Consider the following 17855-nt stretch of genomic DNA (forward strand, 5'->3'; position numbering starts at 1 on the left):
GCTCTGTTCCCCCCAGTCCTGGCACTCCCTGGCAGCCTCAAAAGTCCCTCCCCAGCTTTTTTGTAGCCCACTTCAGATACTGGAAGGCCACAAGAAGGTCACCTGGGAGCCTCCTCTTCTCCAAACTGAACAGCCCCAACTCTTTCAGTCTGTGCTCATAGCAGAGGTGCTCCATCCTCGTGGCCCCTCTCTGGACACTCTCCAGCATCTCCACATCCCTCTTGTCCCAGGGGCTCCAGAACTGGAGGCAGTACTCCAGGTGAGGTCTCACAAGAGCAGAGTAGAGGGGGAACCTGTCCCCATAGGGGAGGTTCTCTAGCCCTCTGATCATCTTCATGGCCTCCTCTGGACCCATTCTAGCAGTCTCATGTTCTTGTGCTGGAGATACCAGAATTGGATGCAGTGCTCCAGTTGGGCTCTCAGAGCAGAGGAGCAGAACCCTGTCCTGCTGCTCTCTCCTCATCGGATGCAGCCAGCACACAGCTGGCTCCAGGCTGCCAGCTCCTCTTCAATGTTTCACAAACTAACATCTCCAAATCCTTTTCCTTAAGACTGCTCTTGAGCCATTCTCTACCCAGCCTGGATTTGTGCTTGGGTCTGCCCTGACCCAGGTGCAGAACCTTGCTCTTGGCCATGTTGAACTTCACGAGGTTGGCCTGTCCAGGTCCCTCTGGATGGGATGACAACTCTGAAGTGCATGCCGAGAGCTGGCAGCACACCACACAACCACAAAGGGACAGCACAGCCAGGGTTTGAAGTCCTACGGCAGGGTGGCTGGACGCTCCTGAGTCACCGCTTGTCTCGAAGGGAGCACTACCTGAGCTAATGTTTGATGCACTTACTCACAGCTCTGCGTCCTTCTCTTTTGGGATGCACTGGGTAGAGTTTTGGTAAGCCACAGGGACGGCAACGACACTGCACGACCAGCTTTGGAAAATGAGGGCAGCTGCCGACTCAGGATAAGCGCAGGCTTGGCTTTGTTCGATCCAAACACAGCCACTCTCCCGCGCAGGCTGCTCTGCCCTCTCCCAGCCCCACCTTCTGCATTACCTGGCCCGAGAGGTGACAGCAGCCGGAGAGGTTCAGCTCCGCCAGCCCTGGCCGGACACGGTGGGGGACAGGCACAAAGAAGTAAGACACACTGAAACCCACCCAGCAAACCCGGCTGATTCACGAGAGCAGAGCTGCCTCCCACGTAGCCCCCGGGCAGCGGTGAGCCGCTCCGCGCCCCGCGGTGCCCGTCCGGCTCTGGCACGGGAAGCAGGGCGGGCACCCCGCGGCGGCACCCGCGCCCCCGCCGCCCGCCAGGGAAAGCCCTCCCGCCAGTCCGCGGCTGCCAGTCCAGCTTCGCCAGTCCGCGGCTGCCAGCCCAGCTTCGCCAGTCCGCGGCTGCCAGCCCAGCTTCGCCAGCCCAGCTTCGCCAGTCCGCGGCTGCCAGCCCAGCTTCGCCAGCCCGGGGCCGCCAGTCCCTCCGCCGCCAGCACAGCCCAGCCCCGGCCGCGGCGGACCCGCGCCCCCCGCGCTCGCCTCCTCCCCCGTGCCAGCCCTGCCGCTAACTCCTCCTTCCCTCTCGGCGCCCTCCGGGGCGGAACCGCTGCCCTACAAATCCTCGCCGCTCCGGCGGGGCCAGCGCAGACCGGCACGGGGAGGTTCTGCCCTGGGAGTGCCCCCGTCCGCTGGCTCTGGCGCGGAGAACCTTACCGGCAGGCGGGAGCTGGCGAAGGAGCTGCGTCCCCGGCCCGCGGCTCCGCCTGCTCCTCTCCCCGGCCTGCCGCGGCACTCCCGTCTCGGCCACCGCCCGCCCTGGCGGGCTTCGGGAGCTCCTCAGGGCTCCGCTGCCGCCCGCCATCCTCCTCCGCCGCTCTCCTCCGCCTCGTCTCGGCCGGGTCCCGTGGGGAGCGGCGGGAAATGGGGAGGTCGTTTCTATGGAGACCGGGCCGCAGCCGGGAGGTTTCGAAGTGAAACTTTGCAGCGGGCGGCGGGGCCCGTGGGCAGGGCTGCCGAGCCCCGGCGGCGCCAGCGAGAGCAGGCGGGCCGGCGGCAGGGACCCGGAGGCTGAGGGTGTGCCCGGGGCCGGCGGCGAGCGGCGCCCGGGCAGCTCACGGAGGAGCCGGGAAAGTTTCGCGGCGCGGAGCCGCCGCCCACCCCCTCGCCCTTAAGCGGCTGCTCGAGGCCGTCCCCCTCTGCGCTCCCGGCGGCCCCCGAAGCCCGCTGCTATGGCAGCCGCCCGTCGCCGCGGGGCGAGCAGGGGGAGGCCGCCTCCGGCTGGCCGTGCGGCGGCAGCGGGGGGGCGCGCAGCCCCCGGTCGGCGGGCGTCCTCCTCCTCCGGCCGGCAGTGACCGCCCCGGCCCCCGCTCTCCGCCTGCTCGCCATGCCTTTCGCCGCCCGCGTCTCGCCGAGGACCGTACTGGGGAAGGGCGACGGAAGCCACCGCCCTGCCACTCCTTGAGCCAGCCGCCGCCTCACCGGAGCAGCCCCATGTCGCCCGGCCGCCGCGCAGCCCCGCAGCCCGCTGCGCTCTGAGGGCGGCGAACGCCTCGCACCTCCCCACAGGTAAGCGGCGGCGCAGCGAGAGGTGCTTGTGGCGAGGCTCTCCCTTTCACCCCAAACTTCAGCCCGTCCACAGCCCTTACCCATCCCGAGCAGCGGCCGGGCCGGGGCCGTTCCCGGCGGCGGGTGGGGACGGGCGGCAGGGGGCAGGTCGGGAGGCGACCCGGGCCGGGCCGGGCGCGTTGTGAGCACCCTGCCGGAGACGCCGTTTCGCCTGCCGTGCGGAGCGGGCTGGTAGCCGGCGGCTGCCGCGCTCCGAGCCGCTGCCACACACCCTCTTTGTCTGCTCTGGGCTCCGCCGTACTTCAGGCGCTGCCATCGCCGCCCGCAGCCTGCCCTGCCGGGCTGCGCTCACCTCTCCTGACCGCTGCCGCCTCGCCAGGCTCCGCTCAGCCTTCATTTCCACACAAGTTGGGCTTGCCGTCACCTTTGTTTGAGGTAAAAAATGGTGGTGCGGTGGTTCTCTGGAAGGATGAGCGGCAGATGAGGACGACAAGGAAGAGCTGCCCTCTCCCCTTGCGGGCGAGCACAACTCGCTGCTGAATAAATGGCTGGTGGGGTCGGCTTTGACTCCGGAGTGCCGCAGCAGGTTGGGTGTGTGGCGAATGCTCTCCCGTCTCGCTGGCAGGAGCCCTGGCGGTGCCGGCGCTCGGCTTGGGTGCGTGCGGCTCTGCCCGGGCTCTGGGGGTGCGGTAGCGGCGGCCGCTTGACGCTCCGGGCTGTCAGGAGCCGCTGCTGGCTGCTCCCTGCGGCAGGTATGAAAACCCCGATTTCGCTGCTCAAAGGCAAAAAAGCCTGCGGGCAGCACTGTTCCCTTCTGTGTAAGGTGAACTGCAGAATAACCTGTAGCAGGCTGGTGAGGCTCGCACTTCATAAAGCATTTCGGGACAGGGGGGCTGGATCGTTCATCAGAGTCCTGCCAGCAAAGGCTTTGTCTTTGGTGCTGGATCAATGCCCTAGCAACTGCTCTGTTCCTGTGCTGTAATTAGCTGGTGTTTCCAGCCCAGAGGTGGTGGAAATTAAGTGTCCAGATAGAAAGAAACGGTGCTTTCCGCCCCCCCATGTAGCTGTGTCTGTGCTGCTGTGTAGGAAATGAGGAGGGGAGGGGAAAAAAGCCTGGTAAAGTAGAAAATGGCATTTCTGTTGAATGCAACTTAAATTACTTGGTAGTGAAGCCAAAGGGTCTTTGAAGTGTGGAACATTTTGATGTGCTTCTGGTGCTGCCAGTGAATGTACTCCTAGCAAAATACTTGTTAGAAGATAATTACCAGGCAATTTGAGCAATTTGAGCAATGAGTTACAACTGCAGATTTGTCCTGAGCACAACCTCTCTCGTGGGAAAAAACCCAAGGATTTCGTGGTGCTTCTGTATGATTTTGTTTCCCAAATCACTGTTCCACTTTGATTTTGTTGCCATTGAAACCTGCCTGATTTGTCGCTGCTTTGTTGGGTTGCAGCAGTGATCCAAATAAAGTTAGCAGAGGAGTGGTGCTGCAGGAGTTCAGGGTGCTGGAAGTGTTTTATTCCGTGTGCAGAAGTGCTTTTGCCTTGCTGGAATTGGAGCAGAGGTTGGTTTTGTGGCAGCTCTGGAACGGGATTGTAAGAGGTGTGCTGTCTGAATTCAGTCCTGTGAAGCAGGGACTAAGCAAGCCCTGCTCTGAACGGTGTGATGGGCTGCAAACAGCCAGCTCCAACCCTGGCCCTAGTGGTCATGGCACATGGCCGTAGGTCCTGGTGCCTTCAGTCAGACTGTTCTCTGGTGTAACTGTGTTCCTGGGCCCTGCCTGCACCAAGCTCTCTTTAAGTCTTTTCTGCTTCCATTTCCTTGAATGCTGGGCAGAGGACACAAAATACCTGTGCCATACCTGTCAGATTGCCTCAGCCACCTCTCGGGGGTTATGTGTTCTTAACTGGTTCCTACTTCTCCTAACTGCCAGCAGGTCCAGGGAAGTGATCTTACCCCTGTGCTTGGCACTGCTCAGGCCATATGTTGAGTCCTGGGTTCACTTTTGAGCCCCTTACCACAAGGAGGACATTGAGGAGCTGGAGCATGCCCAGAGAAGGGCAGCAGAGCTGGGAAAGGGTCTGGAGAACAGGGCTGGGGAGGAGCAGCTGGGGGTGTGCAGTGCAGGAAAGAGAACGCTGAGGGCAGAGCTCATTGCTCCCTGGAGCTCCCTGGAAGGAGGCTGGAGCCAGGTGGAGGCTGGCCTCTTCTCCCAGGTAGCAAGTGATAGAATGAGAGGAATGGCCTCAAGGTGCACCTGGGGAGACTCAAGGTGGATGTTAGGGAATATCTCTTCACTGAAAGGATCATCAGGCATTGGAACAGGCTGCCTAGGGAGGTGGTGGTATCATCATCCTTGGAGGTGTTTAAAAGACATTTGGATGAGGAGCTTAGGGCCTATGGTCTAGGACCTGTGTACAGAGAGATGTTAGGTTATGATGGGACTTGATCATCTTAAGGACTTTTCCAGCCAGGCATTTCTGTGGTTCTGTCTGGATGAGAGGGGAAAATGAAAAGGGAAGGTTGTTAAGAAGTACATGTAGGGAACAGCAGGAGGAGACTGTGACTTCTTGTGCTTTGCTCAAGTATATTTTAGGAGCCAACAGTCTGAAAATGGTGAAAATCCATGAAAACTCCCACTAAGATTGCTGAAAGCAGACAAAGTTACCAGACAAAAGCCATGAAACCTGGAGGTTGCTGCCAGATTCTTTTACAGCAGAATGCTGCTGTTCCATTTTGTGCAGGAGAGTGCTGGGGAATGCAGTGGCCATAAGGTCCCCTGGCTTGGTGCCTGCCTTTGCTTTGGTGCCATCATGCTCTACGTGTTTGATCCTCTTACACTGGAATAAAGGGGAAGTAGCAAATCACTTAGTGATGTCCAAGATTATGGACTAAAAGTAAGGAATGATCTGTGAACGTGTGGGCACCTCGTGCCAGTTCAGCCACTCGAGGTGTTTGAGACCTCTGTACCATGAGCCTGGCAAACAGGGGCTGAACACTGCTAGGAAGGTGGCTCAAGAGCAGGTAGAAGTGTGGTACAGACATTGCCTACACGAAAGCCTTTAAGAGGACTTGAATCTGTTCACCTAAACCTTGTCATTAAGGTTTCTGATGCTGCAGTATGATGTGTCTGGGAAGACATCCTAAACATCCCAAATTCTTGACAGTGAGGGTGGTGAGACACTGGCACAGGTTGCTCAGGGAGGGTGTGGAGCACAGAAGCACCCAACGTGATCTTTGATCACGTTGGGTGCTTCTGTGCTCCACACCCTCCCTGGAGATGTTCAGGACCAGGCTGGATGAGGCCTTGAGCAAGCTGGGCTAGTGGGAAGTGTCCCTGCTTATGGAGCTGGATGATCCTTCCCACCTAAACCATTCTATGAATCCAGAGAAGAATCATAGCTGTTACTCTGCTTGCCCAGGGAGGGGATTCTGCCCCTCTGCTTTGCTCAGACCTCACCTGCAGCTCTGCCTCCAGCTCTGGGCAACCCAGCACAAGAAGGACCTGGAGCTGCTGGAGGGAGTCCAGAGGAGGCCATGAAGATGATCAGAGGGTTGCAGAAGCTTCCCTGTGGGGACAGACTGGGAGAGTTGGGGCTGTGGAGCCTGGAGAAGAGAAGACTCCAGGGAGACCTTAGAGCAGCCTGCCAGGAGATGCAGGAGAGCTGGGGAGAGACTTTTGGCACGGGTTGGGAGTGCCAGGCTGAGGGATAATGGCTTGAGCTGGGAGAGTGAGAGTGGAGAGAAGGAAGAGATTCTTGAGAGTGAGGATGGTGAGACACTGGCACAGGTTGAAGGTGGTGAGACACTGGCACAGGTTGCCCAGGGAGGTTGTGGAGCACAGAAGCACCCAATGTGATCTTTGATCTTTGATCACATTGGGTGCTTCTGTGCTCCACACCCTCCCTGGAGGTGTTCAGGACCAGGCTGGATGAGACCTTGAGCAAGCTGGGCTAGTGGGAAGTGTCTGTGCCCATGGCAGGGGAATGGAACTGGATGATCTTAAAGGTCCCTTCCCACCCAAACCTTTCTGTGGGCCTATGGGTTTTAAATCACAGCTCTGTGCACTCCCCAAGCTCTCTAGAAATAGAAGGGAAATGGCAGGCAGTGTTTGGTTTGTGCTTCAGTCTTAGTCATTACTTCAGGTTTCAAACAAAATCCTCTAAGGAAGAGTTTCTGGTTTTCTTCTTTGCTTAGTAACACAACTCACAGAGTCTCTGGGTAATTAGGTTCTGAGTAACTGGACTGTCAGAGCATGGAGAGGTGAAATGCTGGCAAAAACCAGTTTCTGAAGTACTGAACAGATGTTTTACACAGCTGCTACCCTACCCACTGCTTTCACTGACTCCTGGGTGCCAAATTTTTGTGTGGTTGGTGTGAATGAGTGCTGGTCTGAACCTCCATAGTAGGACTTTGAGAAGGAACTTCTTCACAGAAGGGATTCTCAAAGACTGGCAGAGGCTGCTCAGGGATGGAGGTTAAATCCCCATCCCTGGAGGTGGTTCAGAGAGGTGGTGCTGAGGGCCATGGGTTAGCCCCAGCCTCAGCAGAGCTAGAGAATGCTTGGATTTGATGATCTTGAAGATCTTTTCCAACCTGAATATTTCTATGACTTTATTCTAACTGTGCAGGGAGAAGTTGTTGCTTGGTTCCACAGTTAACCATTTCCACATAACACAGTTCAGTGCCAGCTGTGTGTCACTGCTTCTCACACAGGGCAGTCCTGTGAGCAGCAGCTCGACTACACTTGGTGACTGAACTTAGTGCTGAGACACTGAAGCTTGCACTGCTCGTGGTGGGGGTGAACTATGGGGATGCAGAGGGGACTGGAACATCTCTGATGAGGAAAGACTGAGAGAATTGGGACTTCCAGAGAAGGGCAGCAAGGCTGGGGAGGGGCCTGGAGCACAGCCCTGTGAGGAGAGGCTGAGGGAGCTGGGGGTGTGCAGCCTGCAGCAGAGGAGGCTCAGGGCAGAGCTCATTGCTGTCTGCAGCTGCCTGCAGGGAGGCTGTAGCCAGGTAGGGTTGGGCTCTGCTGCCAGGCAGCCAGGGCCAGAAGAAGGGGACACAGCCTCAAGCTGTGCCAGGGCAGGTTGAGGGTGGATGTTAGGAGGAAGTTGTTGTCAGAGAGAGTGATTGGCATTGGAATGGGCTGCCCAGGGAGGTGGTGGAGTCTGTGTGGCTGGAGGTGTTGCAGCCAAGCCTGGCTGGGGCACTTAGTGCCATGGTCTGGTTGGTTGTTTGGGGCTGGGTGCTAGGTTGGGCTGGCTGAGCTTGGAGCTCTCTCCCAACCTGCCTGATTCTATGCTTCTTAGGCTGGAAAAGAGAATGCTGAGAGGGGATCTCATAAATACTTACAAGTAGTTGAAGAGTGGTGTCAGGAGGATGGGACCAGGCTTTTCAGTGGTGCTCAGTGGCAGGACAAGGGCTAAAGGGCAGCAACTTGGATCAAGACAGTTCCATCTATACATGAGGAGGAACTTCTCTGATTTAAGGGTGACAGAGCACTGGAGCAGGCTGTCTAGGGAGGTGGTGGACTCTCCATCTCTGGAGCTCCAAACCCACCTGCATGTGTTCTGTGACCTTCTCTAGGTGATCCTGCCTTGGCAGGGGGGTTGGACTCCATCTCCAAAGGTCTCTTCCAACCCCTACCATGCTGTGATTCCATAGAATTGCATTCTCCTTCCCAAATTCCAATAAAGGATCAGTGGGTTTAAGCTCCAGAGGCTCAGATGCCCTTTCCTAATAGTGCAGGCTTTCCTTGCTGGCCAGATGAGGTGGAGGTGCTGTAACAGCTGCTTGAAGCAGTAGCAGAAGGTGTTTGTGTCACTCCCTTTTCTGATTCTGGGCTTTTGGTGACAGAAATATTGCAGAGAGCACTTAGTGTTTTCTGAACACAGTTCAGTGGCCTGAGGAAGGAGGATGCTTGTCCTCAGTCACCTCCTCTGCTGAGGTCTTTTCTCCAGGCTGCAGTCCCCAGGCAGCGTGAGAGTGCTGCAGGGGCTGCCTCACCAAAACTGGGCTTCTGTGGAGGCTTGTCAGAGAGGGAATGATGCAGCAGAGAGATCCAGGACACAGACTTGTGGAAAACGAAGGCTTTTAGCCTGTGAAGCCTCTAGAAAGTCTTGTGAGGACTGTGAGGCAGTTGTCACTTTGCTCTCTTGTCTCTATTTATATCAGCATCTCGTTATTTATATCCCACAGGAATTGTAGGCAGTTGTTCCTTTTGCTGGCAGTGTGACCATTTTCTCCCAATTAAAATAAGCCCAAACAAAGAACATTTTCTTCTGTATTGTTTGTTGATTCTACCCCACTGAGCTAAAAGGATGAGACCTCTACTGAGTCAGGGAGCAGGATTTTGTCACTTGGATGGAACGTGCTTTAGATGCATACAAGAACCAAAGAGATGTAAAGAATCACAGCCTGCACTTCACATCTCTTAGTCTGTCTGCCACAGACAGTTAAAAGACAAAGAACTGGAGAGGAAGAGGAGAGAAATCTTCTCTGTGACTTTAGTTTGTGCTGTTCCACAAAGACTGTTGGACTGAGCATCCACAGCCTCACAGAATGCATGGGGTTGGAAGGCAGCCTCAAAGCTCATCTTGTCCAAACCCCCTGCAGGCAGTAGGAACACCTCCAGCTAGAGCAGGCTGACCAGGGACACAGCCAGTCTGATCTCGAATGTCTCCAGGGATGGGACATCAGCCACATCCCTGGGAAACCTGCTCCAGTGTCTCACCACCCTCATTGTGAAGAACTTCCTTCTAATGCCCAACCTAAACTTCCCCTGCTCCAGTTTCAGTCTGTTGCCCATAGGTGTAAGCTGCAGCACAGGAGATTCCAGCTCAACACAAGGGAGAACTTCCTTGCTGTAAGGGTCCCAGAGGACTGGCACAGGCTGCCCAGAGGGGCCATGGAGTCTCCTTCTCTGGAGCCTTTCCAGGCCTGTCTGTTCCTCTGTGCTGTGTTAGATTGTGTGGTTCTGGTCTGGCAGGGGGGTTGGACTCTATCTCCTTGGGTCCCTTCCAACCCCTAACATCCTCTAATCCTGTGATCCCTCATCCTATCCCCACAGGCCCTTCTGAACAGTCCCTCCCCAGCCTGCCTGTAGGTCCCCTTCTCAGAATCACTGAAACAATCAGGTTGGAAAAGACCCTTGGGATCATCAGGTCCAACCATTAACCCTATTTACAGCATTCACCCCTAAAGCATATCCCAAGCACCACATCTAAACAACCTTTAATCCCATCCAGCACTGGTGACTCCACCACCTCCCTGGGTACTTCAGATACTGAAATACTGCCCTGAGGTCTCCCTGGAGCCTTCTGCAGGCTGCAGAGCCCCAGCAGCCTCAGCCTGTCTCCATGGCAGATGTGCTCCAGCCCTCGCATCACCCTTGTGGCTGCCTCTGGCCCTGCTCCAGCACGTCTGTGTCTCTTGTGCTGGGGGCCTCAGAGCTGGCCATAGGACTTCAGGTGAGGTCTGACCAAAGGAGGGGGCAGAATCCCCTCTGTGGAGGTGCTAGGGCTGGAAGGCCTGTTGGAATGGCATGGATCTGCAGCTTGCTTTGGCCGTGAGAGGGGACACTGCAAACCACGGACCCAGCTGGGTGCTGACCTGGGAGTTCTGCAGGGGGCTCCTAGGTCTGTAACTGCAGGTAGCAGAGGTTTGTGCTTTGACCTAGGCTGGCAGTCTGCAGCAGTAGCTGAGGGGGTGGGTATGAAATCAGACCCCTCCTGTAGAGCTCTCCAGTGGCAGTCACACTGCTCTCTGCCAACGCAGGGGCATTCCAGAAGCGATTGCAGCTGCTGGCACCTTAGGCAATCGTCAAAGCAGCTTAGTTAGGAGTGAGCTAAAAGGCTTCACCTCTGTTGGATTTGATATGCTGCTGGTAACTAACACAGCTTGATTTGATTTCTTAGTTTAATCTTTCTCCTTCCCCCCATACTCCATCTGAACATGCCTGAATAAGTATCTCTGCTGCTGTCTCATTAGCTGCCTGTTGTCGAGGAGCAAGCTAGTGTCAGGTGAGAGGAGCAGAGGACATGGCCTGAAATTGTGCCAGGGGAGGGTTAGGTTGGAGAGGAGGAATATGCTGCAGAAGTGGTCAGGGACTGGCACAGGCTGCCCAGGGAGGTGGTGGAGTCCCCATGCCTGGAGGTGTTCAAGAAACCTGTGGCCATGGCACCTGGGGATGTGGTTTAGTGGCCACGGTGGGGCTGGGTTGAAGGCTGGACTCAGTTATCCTAGAGGGCTTTCCCAACCCAAACAATTCCCTGGTCCTGTGAAGCAGTTTGTGTCTGATGAATCTCAGCACTTAGTTTGCAGTGCATTAAATGCCAGACACAAGTGCCAGCACTTCTGCAGCTGCCTGTGGAGAGGCACAGCTGGAAGCATTGCAGTTTCCTCTCTCCTTTGTGCATTTCAAAGGCCCAAAGCCCTCTCACAGTGAAACACAGAGGAGATGCACACCACAACAGGTTGTAATTAAAACAAAGTTGCACTTACTCCGTGTTTGTCATTGCTGAAAAGCTTCTAATGATTTGTTAGGATTCAGCCTGTGAGACACTACAGATAAATTAATAGCTCTTGAAGCTGCTAGGATATTAAACCATCTTCCTCTGTGCTGACATGGAGCTGCTGGAGAGGGTCCAGAGGAGGCCACGAAGATGCTCAGAGGGCTGGAGAACCTCCCTTATGGGGACAGGCTGTGTGTTGGAGCTGTGCAGCCTGGAGAAGAGAAGGCTCCAGGGAGACTTTAGAGCAGCCTTCCAGTAGCTGAAGGGGCTCCAGGAGAGCTGGGGAGGGACTTCTGACGGGCTGGGAGTGCCAGGAACTATGCTGTTGTGGGGATGTGAGTCTGGGGTAGGGTTGTTGGAGGTCAGCTAAATAAACCTGCTGGAGTGTCTGAGACTGAGCAGCTGTGTGCTGCTTGCTGTGAATTGCTGTGTACTGGACAGTTGGCTTCTTTCACCTCAGGTGTGTCTGTGTTGTTGTAGTTAAACGGCAGGTAGTGGGCAAAAGGACAGGGATGCAAGCAGGGGTGAAGGGAAAGCAGGGGGAAAAAGAGGAAATGAGAGGAGAGATACTGAAGAAAGAAAAAATAAATGAAGGCAGAGCAAAGTGAAGATGCAGCAAGTTGCAGCTGCAAGGATGGACGATGCTGCATCCAGTGCTACAGGCAGAAATAAGCTCAAGTAGTGAATGGCACAGTAAGAGCAGAGGAGATGGTGGGGCCTCTCTGGGAGCATTCCCATCTTCTGACTCTGCAAACTCAGGAGATTAATTCTTATCTCCCTAGGCTGCATTTTGAATGCTTTGTCTGTGCTGTGTGTCAAAGTGGGATGCTGTGCAAAAATGATGCTGAAGCACTTCTTGCAGAGGCTCTGCTGTAAGCAGCTCAGCTCGGAGCGAGGTGGGAATGGAGAGGGAGCTGGGCAGGGCAGTTTGCTCATGGAGAGAGAGACTGCAGCTTGACTAACTTGCAAGACAGGGGAGCTGTTTTTTCTTGCAAGCAAGGCCCTGAATACTGCAAGCATTGGCTGCAAGCAGGCATGACTCTGTGCCCAGAAGTCACCACCCTGCAGGCCTGTGTTACCTGCTCTTATCTCACTTAAGAGCAGTGAGCACAGTGGGCACTGCCTTCACAGTGTTGGATAATGCAGTGCATTTTGTCCAGCCACTCCCCAGCTGCCATTCTGCTACAGGTGTTTCTTTCTGATGTGTTTTTGCCATCTCTGTGCTGGGAAACTGAGGCAAGGGCCCATGAAACCAGCCAGAGTGACCCAGTTCTGGTGCTTCCAGCATAAGAGTGACATAGAACTGCTGCAGAGAGTCCAGAGGAGGCCACCGAGATGATCAGAGGATGGAGAACCTCTCCTTTGGGGACAGGCTGGGAGAGTTGGGGTGGTTCAGCCTAAAGAAGAGAAGGCTCCAGGGAGAGCTCAGAGCAGCCTGCCAGTACCTGAAGGGGCTCCAGGAGAGCTGGGGAGGGACTTCTGACAAGGGCTGGGAGTGCCAGGATGAGAGACAGTGGCTTTGAGCTGGGAGAGGGGAAACTGAGAGTGGAGAGAAGGCTGGTGGGAGGTGTCCCTGCCCATGGCAGGAGGTTGGAACTGGATGATCCTGAAGGTCCCTTCTATCCCAAACCATTCTGTGATTCCATGATCTAATTAGAGCAATCCTACTATACCCAGGTTTGGAGGAGAAGTCAGATTTGGAGGCCATTGTCTCCTCTGTATCCCTTACAGAAAACCTGTTGGTAAATTGCTGTCAGTGTAGTGGTTTTCTTATCATGGAAACTGCAATTTGGAACTTGGAGTTTGCATGGCCAGCGTGTGTGGAGCACCCTGGCACTTGGTACTCCCAGAGCAACGAGAAGGAGACCATAAATTACACACAGAAGACATCTGTGGCTGGCAGTTACTTAATGGGGCAATTATTACCTTGCTAATAACAGCCTGGTGCAAAGAGTGACTAGCCAATATCCAGATGCCCAAAAGCTCTTCTTGAGAAGGAATGGCTTAGGTCTAATACAGTTTGTGGGCATTGAGAGTAGGAGGATCACAAACGTCTGTGAGTTTGCAGAGGACACCAAGCTGGGAGCAAGTGTGGAACTGTTGGAGGGCAGGAGGGCACTGCAGAGGGCTTTGGGCAGGCTGCACAGATGGGCACAATCCAGTGCCAGGAGTTCTACCAAGGCCAAGGTTCTGCACTTTGGCCACAACAACCTCATGCAGACCTGCAGGCTGGGGACAGAGTGGCTGAGAGCAGCCAGGCAGAGAGGGCCCTGGGGGTGCTGCTTGGCAGCTGAAGATGAGGCAGCAGAGTGCCCAGGTGGGCAGCAGAGCCAATGGCATCCTGGGCTGGCTCAGGAGCAGTGTGGGCAGCAGGACAAGGGAGGTTCTTCTGGCCCTGTGCTCAGCACTGCTCAGGCCACCCCTGGAGTGCTGTGTCCAGTTCTGGGCTCCTCAATTCCAGAGAGATGTTGAGGTGCTGGAAGGTGTTGAGAGACGGGCAGCAAGGCTGGGGAGGGGCCTGGAGCACAGCCCTGTGAGGAGAGGCTGAGGGAGCTGGGGGGGTGCAGCCTGCAGCAGAGGAGGCTCAGGGCAGAGCTCATTGCTGTCTGCAGCTGCCTGCAGGGAGGCTGTAGCCAGGTGGGGTTGGGCTCTGCTGCCAGGCACCCAGGGACAGAAGAAGGGGACACAGCCTCAAGCTGTGGCAGGGCAGGTTCAGGCTGGATGTTAGGAAGAAGTTGTTGTCAGAGAGAGTGATTGGCATTGGAATGGGCTGCCCAGGGAGGTGGTGGAGTGGCTGTGCCTGGAGGTGTTCAAGAGGAGGCTGCATGAGGCACTTGGTGCCAGGGGTTAGTTCATTAGAAGGGTTGGGTGCTAGGTTGAACTCAATGATCTCGGAGGTCTTTTCCAGCCTGATTCATTCTGTGACTGTGATTAATTCACTGCTGCAGTTCTTTCCCAAACCCTTCTGCATCCCCCCTGCCCCAAGCCCTTGCTTTGCTGTTTGCCAGGAAGAAATTTCTTTCCAAGCCACTTTGCAGTCCCCTCTCTGGAATTTATTGCCATTCTTCTTCTAATTTGAGTTTCTCTCCTAGGACATGGCCTCATTAAGCGGTGCCTGTGGTGGGGTGTCTGCAAGGTCCCAGATACTGTTGGTGGAGCTTGGTTCAGTAGGCTCTGTAATAGGAGAGGAGACAGAAGGCAGAGTTTGCCAGGCCATGCACAGCAGTGGCACTGCAGGCAGAAGCCTTTGCTGGCTCAGGGGAAGCAGTGTGGTGGTTTGCAGAACGCCGCCTGGGGATCTCTTCATTGTCCTCTTGGCTGTAGAGCTGAAGCAGGGATGGAAGCCAGGTTATAGCTGAGGCCTGGGGGTCTTCTGTGGCAGTTCTTCAAGTTGTGAAGCTTTTCACACTTCATCTTTGCCCTTATGGCCATTTTTGGTAGTGTGCTTGTTGCTGGAGACTTGTCCTGTGCTAGGGAAGGCAAAGCCCAAAGGGAAGAGCCTGAAGCAGGAAAGGGACTCTGGGACATACTTCTGCTGCTCTTCTTCCCAGTCTCTAGGAGAAGTCTTTATCTCCCTGTGTCACATGAAGTGAGAGGACAAGGAGCAGTGATTTAAAACTGGAGCAGGGCAGATTTAGGTTGGACATCAGGAGGAAGTTCTGCATGGTGAGGGTAGGGAGACACTGCAACAGGTTGCCCAGGGATGTGGTAGAGGCTCCATCCCTGGAGACATTCAAGGACAGACTTGATGGCACCCTGGGCAACCTGATGTGGTTGCACATGTCCCTGCTGACTGCAGGGGGGCTGGACAGGACCTCAGAGCATTAACAGGAGTGTGTCCAGCAGTTCCAGGGAGGTTCTCCTCTGCCCTTGTGAGAGCTCACCTGGAATACTGCATCCAGTTCTGGGCTCCCCAGTTCAAGAGGGACAGAGATCTGCTGGGGCTCCTTAGGCTAGACCCAGTGCTTGGAGGTCTGAGTGCTGTTTATTGCATGGATTCTGATGTTTACTGTTAGCAGTCCTGTGTTGTGCCTGACTGCCTACATCTGGTTCAGCTGCACACATCCAGCTGCTCTGTGCTGTGCAGAAACCTCCCAGAAAGTGGCAGAGTTTTACTACACTGCCATACAAAAGGGTAGGCAAACAGTTTGCTCCTGGACAGCTGCAGGACTGTGAATCTAATGATGGAGCCAGGAGGGAGGTGGGGAGAACACAGGACAGTGGAATGCAGCAACCCCAGACAGGCGTTTTCTGTAGGGGCAGGACTGGTTTTGCAGATAGTGTCTGAGACAAGGAGTAGAGAGACTCCTCTCTGGTAGCCACAAGTAGCTTGAGGCTGTGTCCTCTTGTTCTGGTGCTGGCCACCTGAGAGAAGAGAGCAACCTCCTCCTGGCCACAACCTCCCCTCAGGTAGTTGCAGACAGCAATAAGGTCTCCCCTGAGCCTCCTCTTCTCCAGGCTAACCAATCCCAGCTCCCTCAGCCTCTCCTCGTAGGGCTGTGCTCAAGGCCTCTCCCCAGCCTCGTTGCCCTTCTCTGGACACGCTCAAGCATCTCAATGTCCCTCCTAAACTGGGGGGCCCAGAACTGAACACAGTACTCAAGGTGTGGTCTAACTGTGAAGTATGAGAAGGGTCTTACCACATAGTGTGAGTGCCTTGATGTCAGGGCACACAGGCTCACAGGGTGTTAGGAGCTGGAAGGGACCCAAAGAGCTCACTGAGTCCAAGCCTCCTGCCAGAGCAGGACCACCCAATCCAGCTCAGGGCACACAGGAACATATCCAGACAGGCCTGGAAAGGCTCCACAGAAGGAGACTCCACAACCTCTCTGGGCAGCCTGTGCCAGTGCTCTGGGACCCTTCCAAGCAAGTTTCCCCTTGTGCTGAGGCTCTGGAACCTCTTTTGGTGCAATTTACACCCATTGCTCCTTGTGCTATCCCAGGGAGCAGTGAGCAGAGCCTGTCCCCCACTCCTGACCCCCAGCCCTCAGATAGTTATAGACATTGATTCAGTCCCCTCTCAGTCTTCTCTTCTCCAGACTAAGCAGCTCCAGGTACCTTAGCCTCTCCTCACCAGGCAGTGCTGCAGTCCCTTCATCATCCTCGTAGCTCTCCCTTAGACCCTCTCCAGCAGATCCTTGTGCCTCTTCAACTGGGGAGAGGAAAACTGCAGGCAGTTTTCCTTCTTGTCTTGCAGTTAAATCCACAAGGAATGGAGAGACCATGGATAACAATTCAGAAAAGACAGGAGGTGGTAGGGGTTGCACTTAGGTCTTCAGCAGAGGCTTTGACACAGAGCAGTAAAAAGGGCCTGAGAAAAATGATCTCCTCTGCTTTGTGCCTTGTTCTCTCCAAAAGCTGCTGGGGACTGAACCCTTCACAAAGACTCCGTTTAAAAGCTTCCCCAGCAGCAGCTGTTTCACTGCACTGCTGCCCTTTGCATGGCCATATCCATGTGTGTGCTGCTTCTTGACTGCCTTTTGGCCATGCCTCTGCCAGGAAGGTTCTGGTGCACTTGGTTCTGGTATCACTTGGCGATAGGCTCTTGGTAGCATGTCCTGGGCACACAGTGCAGCCGAGCCGCAGCCTGCACAGCATCATAGACTGGTTTGTGTTGGAAGGGACCTGCAAGCTCAGCCAGTTTCAAGCCCCTGTGTGGGCAGAGACACCTCCCACCAGCCCAGCTTGCTCAGCCTGGCCTGGAACACCTCCAGGCAGGGACATCCACAGCCTCCCTAAGCAAACCTGTGCCAGTGTCTCCCCACCCTCACTGCCAAGAATTTGGGATGTTTAGGATGTCTTCCCAGACACATCATACTGCAGCATCAGAAACCTTAATGGCAAGGTTTAGGTGGACAGATTTGAGTCCTGCTAAAGGCTCTTGTGCAGAGCTGTGGCACAAACATTATCTAACAGGATGTTCTGCCTGCTCTTCAGCTGCCTTGCTGGGAGTGTTGAGGCTCTCCTCAGCCCCTGTTTGCCAGTCTCATCAGAAGAGGTCTGAGGCACCTCGAGTGGCTGAACTGGCACAAGGTGCCCACACGTTCTCAGATTTCTTCATCTCCAGCCCAAATCTCCCCTGTACCAACTGTCCTGGAGGCAGGGAGTTAATGTGGCCAAGTCAGGAACTATAAAACTAGAGTGGTTTTGTTTTCCTGAGCAGCCTGCCCCCACACCAGGTACAGAACTAGTTCAGGTTCACTGATGGATTCTAATTCCATCAGGAATTCTTCAAGGGATGTTATGGACAAATGTAGAGCTTTAGGAAGCCAGGAGATGGAAAAGCTAAGCTGTGACACAGCTCTGCCCCACTGCCAGTCAGGCTGAGCAGAGCACTGAGGGAGCAGCAGGCTTTGCTCACGGAGGTGAGATAGGAAGCTGGAGATGATCCCTTGCTGGAGTCCTCTGCAGCTCAGCTGCCTTCTGAGCTGTGAGCAATGTCCAACAGTGGATCCACCCAGCAGGAGCCCAAGGCCAGTGGCAAAGCCACCAAAGTCAGAAGTGTCTCTGGACATGGCTGTCACGAGACAGGGACTCTTGGAACGCTGCTGCCTCGGCAGCGGCAGGGGAGAGCCTTGCTGCTGGGTCTGCCCAGTGCGGGATGGCAGCCAGCAGGTTCGCTCTCTATGGTCCCAGAGAAGCCAGGCCTGGGTGCCACCAGCAGCTCTCCCCAGGGGACCCCAGGACTTGCCAAGCCTGCAAGTTTGCGCAGAGTGGTGCAAAAGTGAGGAGAGCTGTCCAGAGGCAGGGATGGGGTAAGACTGAGAGTGTGTAAGAAGGTA

General features: G+C 55.4%; 1 protein-coding gene across 1 annotated transcript in view; it reads left to right on the forward strand.

Moving 5' to 3' along the window:
* Nucleotides 1-1906: 1906 nt before the first annotated feature.
* The window catches only part of TMEM200A (transmembrane protein 200A), a 65240-nt gene continuing 49291 nt past the window's right edge, over nucleotides 1907-17855 (forward strand). The window contains exon 1 of the mRNA XM_064170418.1: nucleotides 1907-2553. The gene's annotated coding sequence lies outside the window, so the exon portion shown is untranslated. The remainder of the gene's footprint in view (nucleotides 2554-17855) is intronic.

The sequence above is a fragment of the Pogoniulus pusillus genome, chromosome 33 (genome assembly GCF_015220805.1).
Source record: "Pogoniulus pusillus isolate bPogPus1 chromosome 33, bPogPus1.pri, whole genome shotgun sequence".
In the NCBI taxonomy this organism is placed as follows: domain Eukaryota; kingdom Metazoa; phylum Chordata; class Aves; order Piciformes; family Lybiidae; genus Pogoniulus; species Pogoniulus pusillus.